The sequence below is a fragment of the Diadema setosum genome, chromosome 10 (assembly GCF_964275005.1).
Source record: "Diadema setosum chromosome 10, eeDiaSeto1, whole genome shotgun sequence".
Lineage (NCBI taxonomy): Eukaryota > Metazoa > Echinodermata > Echinoidea > Diadematoida > Diadematidae > Diadema > Diadema setosum.
In genome coordinates, this window is record NC_092694.1 from 13926751 (window position 1) to 13941482 (window position 14732).

General features: G+C 39.0%; 1 pseudogene; it reads left to right on the top strand.

The window, feature by feature from the left end:
• The first annotated feature begins 33 nt into the window (after positions 1-33).
• Positions 34-9976, top strand: LOC140233768 (uncharacterized; annotated as a pseudogene).
• The last annotated feature ends 4756 nt before the right edge of the window (positions 9977-14732 follow it).

The following is a 14732-nucleotide window of genomic DNA, read 5'->3' on the forward strand; positions in this document are numbered from 1 at the left end:
TCCTTTTCTCTCATAAACAGGAATGACTCTTAGATGCCAGAACTGCCGCCGGGCATTGCCGGACTGGGATTGCCGGACTGGGATACGCACGCGTGTTGCCCGCTGCACAGGCAGTGCTCCCGTCCAGGCCCTAAAGGGGTGAATTGGCATGCTAATTCATTGGTCTTTTGGAGTTGAATTGAGAGTCAAAACATTTGTGAATTTGTGTGTGTGAGTGAATTTTGAAGTTTGAGTGCTCAATATCACTTTTTGGTTACAATTCATTTGTCATCACTCACATATGAAAGTTCATACACTGAAATGCTAAACCAACCAATCATCCCCACAAAGTCAAGAGAGAGAGAGCAAAGGTATAAGACAATTAGGGAGTTCACAGTTACGGACTCGAGCTGTGTGACGTCATGTGTCAAAGGTCAGCTGTACACGGGCGCGTATGCGTGCGGCGCGTGCTGTGCGTGAGCTGCATGATAGTGAGTGGGTACGTACGTATTATGCATTAGCTTTCTTCGTTCACCATTTACTGATTGCAACTTCGTGTTTTCTGAGATTGTTATTAACAATAATTTTGCACTGATTGTTTGGAAGTATGGAGGAGGAAACGCATGTTTCAATAGATGACATTCGGCTGTGGAATGTGAGCCAACTGCAGAGCTTTTTGAGGGAGAGGAAACTGCCAGTTTCGCAACGAAAAGAGGAACTGGTTGCAATGGTGTATGCTGCAAAGGTTTCACCAGCCCTCGCTCCTGTAGCCACCATGCCGGCCAAAGCTGCGGAGGCAAAGACGACAGCCTACGCTGATCTTTTGAAGATACCGACGCCGATGGGAACTCTTCCAGATCCCAACACCCTAGACAACTGGGTTGGAAAGGAACAGGGCATCACAAAATGGCCCCCAACAATGGCATTCGACATTGGAAAATACCTACAAAGTATTGACAATGTAGACTTACGAGCGAGACTGGAGAGTGACTATAAGGAGGGCAAGGCTTACTCCTACTTCACATCCGGCTGGCTTGGGGAAGTGAGCTACCATGATGTCGATTTATCATCAGAGTTTTGCTTCTTGAAAGCAAACTGCTGGCCATCACAGAGAATCCGAGACATTCCTTGGAAAGTCTGGGTGGCGGTCCACAAGAGGACTGGCCAGGTGCAGAGTGCCTACTGCACGTGTTTTAATTGCTGGGTAAGTCTTTTTTTTTAATCTGCAAATACTGAATGAATCCTCTGATCCACTCACTCTCCATTTAATCCTTGTTAATAGTAAATTCGAATTATACTGCTTGACGACTTAACTCCCCGACTTAATGAAGTTGTGTCGTCTGTCGGAAAAGCAGAAGCCCGTCAATCAACAACAACAAAAAAAAATCAAGTTACATGGCGTAATGGTACAAGACGTGAATAATTACGTTGCATAGTCATTTGAATTCCTATGCAACGTAATTTGTGTCGTCGTGTCGTATTCGAATCTACTATACAACGTAATTCCGAATTGCATGGCGTAATGCTACACGACGTACATTGCGTAGTCATTTGAATTACTATGCGACGTGATTTTAAGCGTCTTGTCGCATTCCGAATTGATTACTTTACAAAGTAATTCCGAGTTACTGCATGGTGCAATGCTACACGACGTAATTATAATTACGTCTCGTAGTTCTTTGAATTACTTTTCAACGACATTATTTATCGTCGTGTCGTTTCCCAAATTACCATACTAACCATACACAGCGTAATTCTAAATTACTGCTCGACGACTTAACTCCCCATCATAATGAAGTAGTGTCGTCAGTCGGAAGCAGAAGCCCGTCAAAAAAAAGAAAAAAAAAGAAAAGAAAAGAAAAACAGAATGAATATATAAATGTCAATAAGCACTATATATACACGACGCAATTCCGAGTTTCCGCTCAAGGACTAACTATTTACAACACAACGTAACGTGAATGATTTGTTTCGAATTTTTTAGAAAGTATGTAATTGTCTTTTTTTTTTTGGTGATGAGTTGCTATAAAAATATTGTAATTTTGCAGTAAGATTGCATAATATGACTTGATCTATTAAAGGGAGACAGACACAACTTGTTACTATCGTAATAGTTTCTACATGTATATGAATTTGCATTTTGCACTGACTTTAGTGTTGCCAACTTTTGTTTTTCCTGAATCAATTGTCTCATCTTCGATGTATTGTTTTTGTTGTTTTTTCATCGCTACCTCACATTTGGACAGATGCTAGTAAGTAGTGTAGGAACCATGTTATGTATATAGATATGTATATGTATATGTATATGTATATGTATATGTATATGTATCTGTATTACTTATATATACATATATATATTCATATGTTCATATTCTAAAACATATATATATGCTAGTTATTAATTTGATTTATGTTAATACAATTGAGTGAGACGAGACAAGTGTGTGTCTGGTTCGGGAGATGTGTATTTATTAGGATAAACACATGTTCACGTATATCAGACGTCAATGCATGTAATTACATTGCAAGGTAATATCAGCGGCTGTGATCGATCCTTCAGCTGCTCTCGTCTGCCGGCGACAGCGCAACAACAAAGTACAGTTTCAACGCTTGCGGAACTTCAGGCGGTGGTCGTTGACATCCTTTGTGCTTGTGTAGACGTACCGGCATCCGTCGTGGGTGTACCGACCAAGCGTATCACACTGAAATGGAGGATGGGAAAGTGCTTCTTGGTGGGAACGAAGCTAGTGTGATGGTGGACAAGTCTGTCTACGAAGGGGCTTACTTCGCATGTTCTGGCCCTCAGGATCTCATCGTTCGACTCATGGACAAGGTAATTGAGCCCGAGGTACTTGCCACAAGCAATTACCATGGAGGACATGTTCTTACTGACCGCGGCTGGATTGTGAAGGACTGCTTGAGGAAGAATCATCAGTTTCGGGCGCTGATGGCACTGATGGATCGGCAATTTCCCGGAGCCATGTCCTCCCCAGCTTTTCAGGTAGCATTGAGGAGAGCCGTCAACAACAAGTGTCGGAAAGTAGCCCATCGCCTGAAAGTCCAGCGACTTACTCACTAAGGACCTTAGCTGACATTACTGAGGAATGTGATGCTTCGTAACATCTTTCGCTTCATAATTCACTCGCTCTGATGGATGAATATTTGGTCGCAATTTGTCCATTAAATCATAATTACTAATGAATATCCAATTCGATGTCGACGCCGAACAAGCAGTTTGTCATAGAAAACTGTTACTCTTGGTTGTGAATGAGGTTATTGTGTTATGACACGTGAGACATATAACGCTTTGATATGCTTGACGCAATTTGCTTTGCTTGGAGATTCTAGTATACACTTGTACTTCTTCGGACTTTATTCATGCAATTATGAATAATCTCACCACTGACTGTCAAACAATGGTTGGTACTAATTGTGATGGTTTTAGCCATTTATGTACGTTGAGACAAGTGATGGCCTCAAGTCCACAATATAGGGAGTCTAGTATACTTCTTCGAAATTTATATCCATGTATTCATGAATACCGTATCACATTTATAATGCAATTTTTTCCTCTAGTTTGTGCGAAATTTGAAGTCATTGTACGTTCGGATGAATGGTCTTCATATTTCACATGGAGATTCTGATACACTTCTCTGGGTTTTCTCTTCCTGTATTAACTAAAATTTCAACAATAACAATGTGTTGTGATCATTATTATTATTTCTTTTTTTTTTTACTCTTGATCTCGCATGAGGTTTTAAACTACGATAATAATTATGTGAAAAACTGCCTCCATAGTTCACTTGGAGATTTTTATGATACTCTTCAGACTTTATGTTCATAAATTCAGGATTATTGTCTTTATTGTCACGTTTATCGTATAATAGTAGTAAAGTATGTATGAATGCATCCCTGAATATTCAACCCGTGAGGCAAATTGTTTACTTTCTTGTTCAATTCGAAATTTTGGCACACTTTCATTTTATACCTGATGCCACATAGTATTTTACTTTGCTTTGAATTAGAGATTGTATCACATTTTCCATTAATTTATGGATTTCACATTCATACTATACAAGCGTTGTACTATAGTAACTTGTACAAAATTGTTTATCGTGATATTGTGAGATTTCAAATAATGACGTTGGGGAATATCGTCGTATGGTTACGTTAAGACGCAAATAATCTACTTCATACATGTGTAGCTCACTAGCAGATTCCGCAACACTTCTCTGGTATTCATATCCACGAATAATGTCATTCGTTGGTGGCGCTTAATGATTGCTACTTTGTGTTATTATGAACATAAGTCACGAATGTGTGTGTTTCTTTAAATGCACATATACTTGTGAATGTGATTGTGCTGTTACCATTTTGGGATACTTGTCAATAAAGTGAACTGTATACTCTACAAGATATTATTTCTCTATATTGCCTTCATTGCCGATGGTAGTGTCAGTGTGCATTTAGTATTAACGATTCGCGTTGTATGTTTCCGCATGAAGAGTGTGCGGTGTAAGACTTGATGACTGTAATGAGCGATCCTCTGCCAAGATTGTATTGCATGTTATAGATAGGGTACACATCAGGACACAATAATCATAAAATGTATCGCTAAAAAACTAAATTTTTGTTATTATGTACAAGAACAAGAACAACATAACAAGCTGAAAAAAAAACTTGGAGTATTTAGACTTTGTATAATTATATTGCATTTACATCTATAACTGAACCTGAAGTGATAATGGAAATAAACAATAAATTTGCATCTATTGAATGTTATTTGTAATGCAAAATGATGTTTCTCCATATTTCTAAGGGATATATTCAGTGGACAAAAGTAAGCTTTTGAAACATGTGAACTGCAATACATTCTAAGGTTAATAGGCATAATGCACCCTCTGTTGTACATACATGTACAGTGGGAGTGTGAAATACCCATTTTCATTAAGAATTGTTAACTTGGCATTAAAGGCTGTTCACAGACTATGGCCTGAATCTTGGCATCCAATAAATATCTTTTTAATTATGCTAACTTAATCAGTTTTGTATGATGTATAATCATATCAATGATTCTTGCATTTGGCTGTTTGTAATGCATCTGATTGACATTACCCTTCAAAGTTTCGGTACCTCAAAAGTTTCCCTGAATTTCCTTGTCTTGGTTTGTGTTTCAGGTTAAAGTATGTTGTCTGTGAGAATTACTTGCCCCAAAGTGCTCTCATGTCTTAGTAATCATGCAATAATGGTTTCGTACCAGAGCCGTCGTGGTACCGCGGCGAAAATTATAGTACAGTTAAACTCGCATAAGTCGATCTTCTCGGGACTGAGCAAAACACATCGACTTAGGCGATTTTCGACTTGTGCGTAAGTTGAAAAAATCGACTTAACAACAGTTACAACACACGTACATTATGTATAAATGTACATGTATGTTGTCTACTCTGGAGCCGAGAGCTGGAGAGGTGGTGTGCCGCAGCACGGGTCGCCCGGCAGGGCCGCGGCTAACTTTGCATGGACAGTGCATTAGTATTGGCACAGGTCCGATTACTTAACACCCTTGTTAAACCTTGGGGAAGTGAATATGAACGATATTTGAGCAGTGATCAGTGATTGATTCCAGTTTACCATACCGTGGCTTGAAATGCGTGTAGAGGTGTAATTATGATTTACCCGTGCCCGTCTTTTCCCCCCTACTTTCCGCTTTGAAAACTCAGCAGCTTCATCCATCCACTGCACAGCGCAGACTGCAAACATACACAGACTATACACAGCCCAGTCGCTGTACGCACAACTATTACACAGCCCAGTCGCTGTACGTACGTAGCGCTAGCGCGACAGGGCTGGACCAGCGGACCTCCAAACACAGAGAGAGTTCAACAATCGCATGCGATCGCTTTGAATTTTGATACTTTAAATCATTTTTTTTTTTTGGTCACCTGTCTGGTCGGGCTAGTTCTTATGTAAACAAAAACTGGCGTCTCGTGATTTTGACAGTGATTTATTGCACAATAAAATCTTATTCGACTTAGGCACAGTGAATTTAATGGTTTTTCCGTGAAAGTGTTCTTGGAATTTCATCGACTTAGGCGAGTATTCGACTTACAAAATTTGACTTGTAAGTGAATTAATACACGTAAGTCAATGGGGAAAAATCGGGACTTTTTAAAATCATCGACTTGCGCGATTATTCGACATATGCGATGTCGACTTAGGCGAGTTCAGCTGTACAATGTATGTGTCTTGTACGAAACCACTGACTGCGACCAGCACCGTGCAGCCCCATACGCATAGCTAACAGCGACCAGCAGCCCCATACGCATAGCGTAATGGGGCTTCGCATTGTAGCATTCAGGATCATGAAAGAATTAGTATCGCGGGTAACAGTCAGTTTAAAATCCAAAAATTTCTTCAATTTGAAGACTTACCAATTAAGTTGAAGTATTGAAAACAGGCTTCGGACAACATTTGGTTCTGCCAATAGTCCCTTTCTGTTCGAATTGATGACTGAATGTGACTTGGTCGAGAGGACCTTGGGAGAGCTACATACACTGAATACTACGGCCAGCGCATGCGCACACAAACATCCGTTCGACATGGATTTGAAATCTGTGTGCATGCATGTGATGTGTTCTCATGCACTGGCTGTAGTACAGTGAAACCCCGTTATAACGAGGTCCGTGGGACCGGCGATATTACCTCGTTATAAGCGGTACCTCGTTATAACCGTACGCATCAAAAACAAAGAAAAACATAAGGACGACGTTATAATATACCCATTAACGAAAGTTAAGAACATCCTTTGCGTTTTGTTACACAATTATGGCTCATTATCATCGAGAGAATAAAGGGAAATTATTTTATATCTATATTATTTGTATTTCTATATTATATTAAAATCAGATTGTATAAAATGTGTTTATTAAATTTTTCTTAACGCCAGCGCAAATAAAGTTACATAAATGCGTTGTTTACCGTAACTTGCGAGATATTTTTACGCTGTTGGTGTCAAGCGGGAATGCGATAATTTCATGAATCATTTCGGCTGTAATCTTATACAATGCATGATCGTTGCGCCCGAAAGGATTAAAATGCGTTGTTTTTTTTTTTCTTCCGAAAATCTCCTCGCGTTTTGTACATCCGTTCTTGAAAAATATGCGACAGGATTGAAGTTAGAACGTTGTGATCCTTTTTACGCAGATCTGTTCCTCATAGACCATTCTGAAAGAAAGAAAATCTTCATTGTGAAATGCGTTGTTAAAATTGTGATAATTAACAAACCCAGATTTATTCAAATTGTTAAATGCGTTTGTTTCTTTTTTTGAACACCGATTAAGTAGCTTAACATGCGTTATTTAACTATTTTTACGCTACTGTCAACCGGCGAGATCGCGATGATTTCAGAACATACATGCGTCGTTTACCGTAACTTGCGGGGTATTTTTACGCTGTTCGTGCCCAGCGGGAATGCGATGATTTCATGAATCATTTCGGCTGTAATCTTATACAATGTATGTTTGTTGCCCCCGAAGGAATTGAAGGTGCGTTGTTCATTTTCTTCTTCGCGTTTTGTGTATCCGTTCTTGAAAAATATGCGACAGGATTGAAGTTAGAAGGTCAAGTTGTGATCCTTTTTATGCAAATCTGTTCCTCGTAGACAATTCTTAAAGAAAAATCTTCATTGTGAAATGCTTTGTTCAAATTGTGATAATGAGCAAACCCCGATCGATTCCAATTTTTAAATGCGTTTGTTTCTTCTTCTGAACACCGATTAAAGTAGCTTAACATGGCATTGCGTTATTCAACTATTTTTACGCTACTGTCATATCCGGCGAGATCGCGATGATTTCAGAGTAACATACGTGCGTCGTTTACCGTAACTTGCGAGGTTATTTTACGCTGTTGGTGCCCAGCGGGAATGCGATGACTTCATGAATCATTTCGGCTGTAATCTCATACAATGTATTATCGTTGCGCCCGAAAGGATTAAAGATGTGTTCTTTATCTTCTTCCGAAAATCCCTTCGCGTTTTATTTTTACGCTACTGTCACCCGGCGAGACCGTGATTTCATTAATTATTTCGGCTATAATCATACACTCATATTTGCTAACCAACACCAGCAAAAGAACTGCAAGTCGCGACTACAAAATGGAAAGGATATGTTGAGTTGCACACGCATTCCAATTTCCATATTTGCCACGAGTGTCGTTACATGAAAAGTTTTTGAGTGCGTTATCTTTTTTCCCTTGTTGCGCTATGGTCTGACCTATAACATTACGCACGCGTGTGATCTCGCGAAAAAGAAAATCGAATGATTTGGTTTAATAATTTAGTAGGCACATCTGATAGTATTAATGTGTCTTATTGCGTGGTTTAAAAGAAAACATGGAAGGAACTGTGCTCTGCAAAACGGGAAAAAGACATGGATAGCGTGAATTCGATTTTCAATGTTTCGTTTGTCGCGTGTTTGAAAAGCGGTAAGTCAAAAAATGGTACGTCCTTATATCCGATCAAATTTCTTATGTTTTTCTTTATCATGATGCGCCGAAAATGTCCTCGTTATAACCGGAATCTCGTTATAACCGATTCGTTTTGCCATAGGTTTACACGCAAAGGAAAACGGGACCGACGCGATCACCTCGTTATAACCGAACTCGTTATAACGGGGTTTCAATGTATTCAGTGTATGTTGTTCTCCCAAAGTCCTCTCGACCGAGTCACATTCAGTCATCAATTCGAACAGAAAGGGACTATTGGCAGAACCAAACGTTGCCCTAAGCCTGTTTTCAATACTTCAACTTAATTGGTAAGTCTTCAAATTGAAGAAATTTTGGGATTTTAACTTGATATGTACCCGCGATACTAAATCTGTCATGATCCTGAATGCTACAATGCGAAGCCCGATCACGATATGCGTATGGGGCTGCTGGTCGCAGTTAATTGTATGATTACTAAGACAAGAGAGCACTTCGGGGCGAGTAATTAGTCTCACAATGTTAGTTCTATGAAAGGTACTTTCACCTGAAACACAAACTAAGACAAGGAAATTCAGGGAAACTTTTGAGGTACCAGAACTTTTTATTATCTTTAATAAACACCAGTTATTAGAAATTGTTGATTCTTGCATCGTGTTGTCTTTTTCGAATATTGTGGGGGGGGGGGTTTTAATTCATGTGGTGAAAGGGAATTTTCAATTAGTTTATTTTTTTTCTTTTTTGCTTCTTTAACAGGCTCAGCAGAGACTGAAGGCATGAATCCTATCATAAGAAAGCTGTTTTCTCCCGTTGAATCGCGTTCTCAAGATTTACCTGCCAGCACACAGGAACTCACTGCCCATCTGAGACCATCATTCACAGATGCTTGTGTCTTCCAGTATGTCAACAACCCAGCTAGTTCTAACAGTGCTGAGATACCACCGTATGCTGACATCAGTGTTCAACACGAGGAGGTTGTTCAAACTACAGAGTTTCCTGTGTCACTCCTTGAGCTTGGAAAAAGGGCAGCAACTGTGGACCAGCTTTTGAACTCGGTGCCATCAACATATACTGTGTCTGCAGTGAAGGAGCTGGAGAGAGCAAAGCGGGGCCAGTCAGCGAATGAAAATTGGTTTGAACACCGGAAGGGCCGCATAACCGGATCTGTTGTGCACGCCGTCATGACTAGAGAAGTCACCAGGGAACTGCACCCAGATGTGGATACATCATCACTCATAAAGCGTGTCATGGGAAGCGAAAAACCGGACATGGCAATCCCGGCACTGAAGTATGGAAGAGAAATGGAGGAGGAGGCAAGGAGAGCCTATGTTCACAAACAGAAGGCATACCACAGCAGAATGTCAGTATAAAGGAATGTGGGTTGTTTGTGGACTGTGAAAATCCACACATTGCAGCAAGTCCCGATGGCATTATCGAGTGCAACTGCTGTGGTCGTGGTGTCCTCGAGATTAAGTGCCCCTACTTGGAAGGGACAAGTGACTGTGAGAGTATGTGCCGATGAAGGAAGGTGGAAGGAGCTGGTGAGGAGGAGCACAACCTTTTTTAGAGAGTGTGTAGCCAAAGAAATCATCAAGCAAACAACTTGAATGGCTGTGTAGAGTGAACATTAACTCAGTAGTGGTGTTATTACTCACATGTATTACACTATTTTTGTCCTAGAATATGAACCTCTTTTTTTTTGGGGGGGGGGAGGGGGTAGTGTAATAAATTAATACTTTTGTTTCCATTAAAAATCATATGCATTCATTTCTAGAGTATACATGTAATTTTGGTACTGTAGTTTTTCTCTTGTCATCTATCTTTTGTGTCCAAGTTTGCATATTTGAAGATACATGGACCTGTAGATATCTCACACAGTAGAATACAACCTACATATATCTGAAATACCATAAGTCTTTATCTTATTCAGGCATAACAGAAAGATTAAATGAGAACTTACCTGTTTGAAATTTGATCTTTATTTTACGAGGGAGTTGTAGGAAGAGAATACATTGAGAGACCCGCTTTGCGCACACGCAGTCATTTTTCGAAGCATCAAATGTGGCTGCTGGATATTGGAAAGATTATGGAGAACGTAGCCTCAAGTTTGATAACTATGGGAGGGAGAGGAGGGAATGTATTCTCTTCCTTCACAACACAATATAATAATATACTATACAGTGGACACTTATAATAACAAACTTAATGGGACCAGGAAACTTAAGTTTTATATTTTATTATATCATGTTAAATCAAAAATGTTTTGATGTATTAGGCAGATACAAGGGTTTCTTTATTTAATGAGAGTATGTGTACATTATGTATTTTAGATTAACCATTATTGCAGTTTACAACATGGACCGACAGTAGTGTATATTACATGTAGGCAGTTCTTACAGAGTTTGTCATGTGTACATGAATGTTTACATGTATTGTTGTTTCTGTTTTGGGTACAAAATACATAGTTTAAAAGACTTGTAAGTGCTCGGTTAGTCGATTTGTGATTCCTTCTGTAAGTGTGTTGTGTTGAGTCCAGTAGAAACTCCTTGTCACCATTTGTTTTGCAATCACTGTCTGCTGTCGTTGCTCTGTGATGATTCTGTCAAGTGTCTCGTGTGTCAGAAATTGATGAAATATGATGACACACATAAACCTGGGCAATACATTTCAACACTTACCAACAATCTACAACTTGTATGCAACAAATGCAATGTACACCTTCCACATCAACAATCACAAACACACACATGCACAACATCAGTACAGGCAACAACAGCACAGTCTGGCACACATGTCTCCACGAGAAAAAGCAATCGTAACAGCTGAGCTCGTTCGTGAAAAGTTAAGAGAGTCAGGGGATGGTGAAACAGCTGAAATCAACATACCCGGTCAAAGCAGAGAAAGAATCAGTATTTTATTCTTAAATATTGTACATGTGTCAATGACAACACATTTATCATCTCATCATGAATGACAAGATACAGATAAAATTGAATCAAAGAGACGGTATGGACACTAGAGTATAAACATCTCGCCCAACTTACCCAAGGTGTAAACTCTGCTCCTACTGTATATTTATTCCCATAGAACAGATGACAGAATCTAGAACACTACAATTCAGGATAAATGTAGGTCTTGTAAATTATGTGTGTCTAGATCTATTTCTAGTTGACTAAAGCTGGCAAAGTGCCTATCATTCAATGAAATTATACAATACCATATTTAAACATTATTATACTTTTCCTCATTATCACAAATAAAATTAAACAGCAGTATCCTGCCTGGCAGAGAATTTAGACCTTTTCATAGGCCTATTGGTAGGCCTATTAGAATATCTACCTTGTTGACCCTCTGCCAATGTACTAGCTAGGTCTAGGGCCTTTGCCTTATTATTAATAATGCATTTATTTAGATCTAGGTCTATATATTTATCCTCAAAATTACAAAGATAGATAGGCCCATAATTTAAAATATTAGCAACTGAAGTAACTGGTAGATCTAGCAACCTAAGTTAAAGTAAATTATTGACTGAAAGATCGGTCTGTGTATGTGGTCATCAGTGATATGTTCTGCAGCTACACAGAGACTGCGTCACCAGTGATAACATAAATACTAGAAAAGCACTCCAAGAGCGCAGACCTCCGCCAAGCAGTTACTTTCCACTAATGATCTTGCTCTTCCATGTAGAGATAACTGATTTTCACCCACTGAATTTCCCAATATAGAGGCCTTTGTTACGTCATAAACCCTCAAATGCGCGGCGCGCCTCTCCCCAGCAGAAACTAGAGCACGCATTTTAGTGCATGCATGCAAACCTCAAATACGCGCTGAACTTCCAAGTTCATTGACCCTACCTGCCAAAATATCAAAATCCTTCATAAATTCCCCCAAAATTCTCAGATCACTACCAAAAGTTAATCGTTTGTTACTTGTGTCATTCTCAAACTTTCCTGCAAGTTTCATCCCAATCCGTTAAATACTTTTTGAGTTATTTTGCACACGGACAAACGAACGAACTAACGACCAAACCAACGGTAACAAAAACATAACCTCCTCCATTGGCGGAGGTAAATAGTAATAAAAAAGACTCCACCAGACAGACAAATCTTTCTTCCCACGTAAATTACAATTTAACACTAACTGGATTTCTGTCATGCCACATCGGATTGTCATTTAAACTTTCTAGACAATAGACTGGAGTTGATCTACAATTGTACATTACAGCGTACGACGAAGCCCTGCCTGACAGTGGCATGTCATGGGACGTGTTGCACCAGACCACTGGCACTATACTAGACTAGCCTACTCATCTTGACTAAAATTACTCCACTTAAAAATTTAAGTTATCCACAAGCCACAACATAGCCCAGCCATGTTACTCTTAAGGAGTGAAATAGTGATGTAGAGTAAATCTACTGTTGTGTATACTCTAAATTTACATGTGGAACCAGTCTTAACTAGATAGTAGTTCTACTTCTAGTACTAGACTCTAGATCTAGTAGGCCTAGGACATGAAGCTAAAAAATGTAACCTCATCACGCATCGTACATCGCAGACACGCCATAACATTAGATCTATGCAATAGAAAGAGGAAAAATAGCATGACACTTTGCAATAGCTGTCATTACGGTCAACATTATTAACGTATAACGTCTATGTTGGTCGTTACATAGTCTAAACGCTGTGCTGTGCGCAGTCACACAAAGCGAGCGAGGTTGGACTAAGTGCTTAGCGCTGACGTAGCCGTGTAGTGTGGTAACCACACGTCGGCGCATGGTACCTTTTACATAGATCGACAGAAATCGTCCATGTTATTCCCTTTTAAAATCAAAATCACATCAGCTCCTAGAACTACCATACCAGAAATCACAGTCACAGTGCAGTGTCATAGCAAAGAAAAGAAAGTAATCAATAAACACATGCAAAATTGCTGTTACTTACTTTATTTGTAGAATTTAATCAATGCATGAAATTAATGTCATATAGTGCTAAAAAACTGCAATTTACAGAATTTTCATTGGTTTTACCAAAAAAATGTGAAGGATGAATGAAAGTTCCCTCAGTCAATCAGTGTGGTTGTAATTTCTTTGAACATGTAAACAAGAGTTCCTTAAAAAATCAATATTTTTTTCTAATAAAAAGGTTCAAAATGGATTAAAAAATATGATAAATTATTCAAAATATTGTGTTTTGTGAAAACGTATACTTTTTATCAATGTTTTGTTTAATAGTTATATTGGCACAATCAGAGTCTCTTTGTGAAAGAGCCTTACTGAGGGTACGGAGACAACTTATACATAATCATGAGCCCTACCCCTTCTCTCATTTTCATTGGTCAATCCCTCAAAGAAGGGGGTTTTGTTTATTTTTACCAGCTGTCAATCAGCTGGTTCGGACACGCTCGAGTGTTGGGTACTGATTTGTGCATGCGCATCTCAAAATGGCCGCGCCCCCAAGCTGATACACAAGGAATATACATGGAGTTGCCAAAACTTCCAACACAAGACAGGTGACAAAACTTTGGAAAACCCAAAGATCACTTCTTCAACAGGAAAAAAAAAAAATGTGTACACCAACAGCCACTTACCATATCTTTTCTATCAAAGGGAAGAGCTACATTCCATAACTCCTTGAAAATAGGAGAAACCTGAATGATGAAGGGATTTTGTCAATGAAGACCAAAGATATTTTCCTTTCTTGGCCACATTTGACAAAGAATCAAACCTAGAAGAGATACAAAGCTGTAAAGACATGGACAATACACAAACTGACAAATTGCAGTTTAGCTCCAGACACATCCCATTTAACAGCGTGAACGTTAATTCAAATGTTCCTGAGTATGAAAAACCCACTTAAGAACAAGTGTTAGATAGAGACTCTCAAAGACTGATAGGTGACACTGTAGTGTACATGTTAGAAATTATTGCTTGTTCCTATTCTATGCACGAGTCCTCCTACAAGAATGACACTGAAAAAAAAAAAAAAATCAGATCTGAAAATGCAAGAATTTGAAACCTGGCAGAAGGAAAAAAAAAGGGAATCCTAAAAAAGCAACAAATCTCAGAAAATAAAGCATCTCAGATCTCCCTATGATTGGTTCCAATTCAGGACGCTATGACATCAATGCCATTAGGCAATTTCTCCATCCTTCGCTTTTAAAATATGATTAGGTCAACTGTGTCATATCAAAAAAGTGGAGAGCATATAATCACATAACCCTGGAGTCTTTGCATCTCCATTCTTAAATATTTAAAATTTCCTTGCCCCTGGATTTTCCT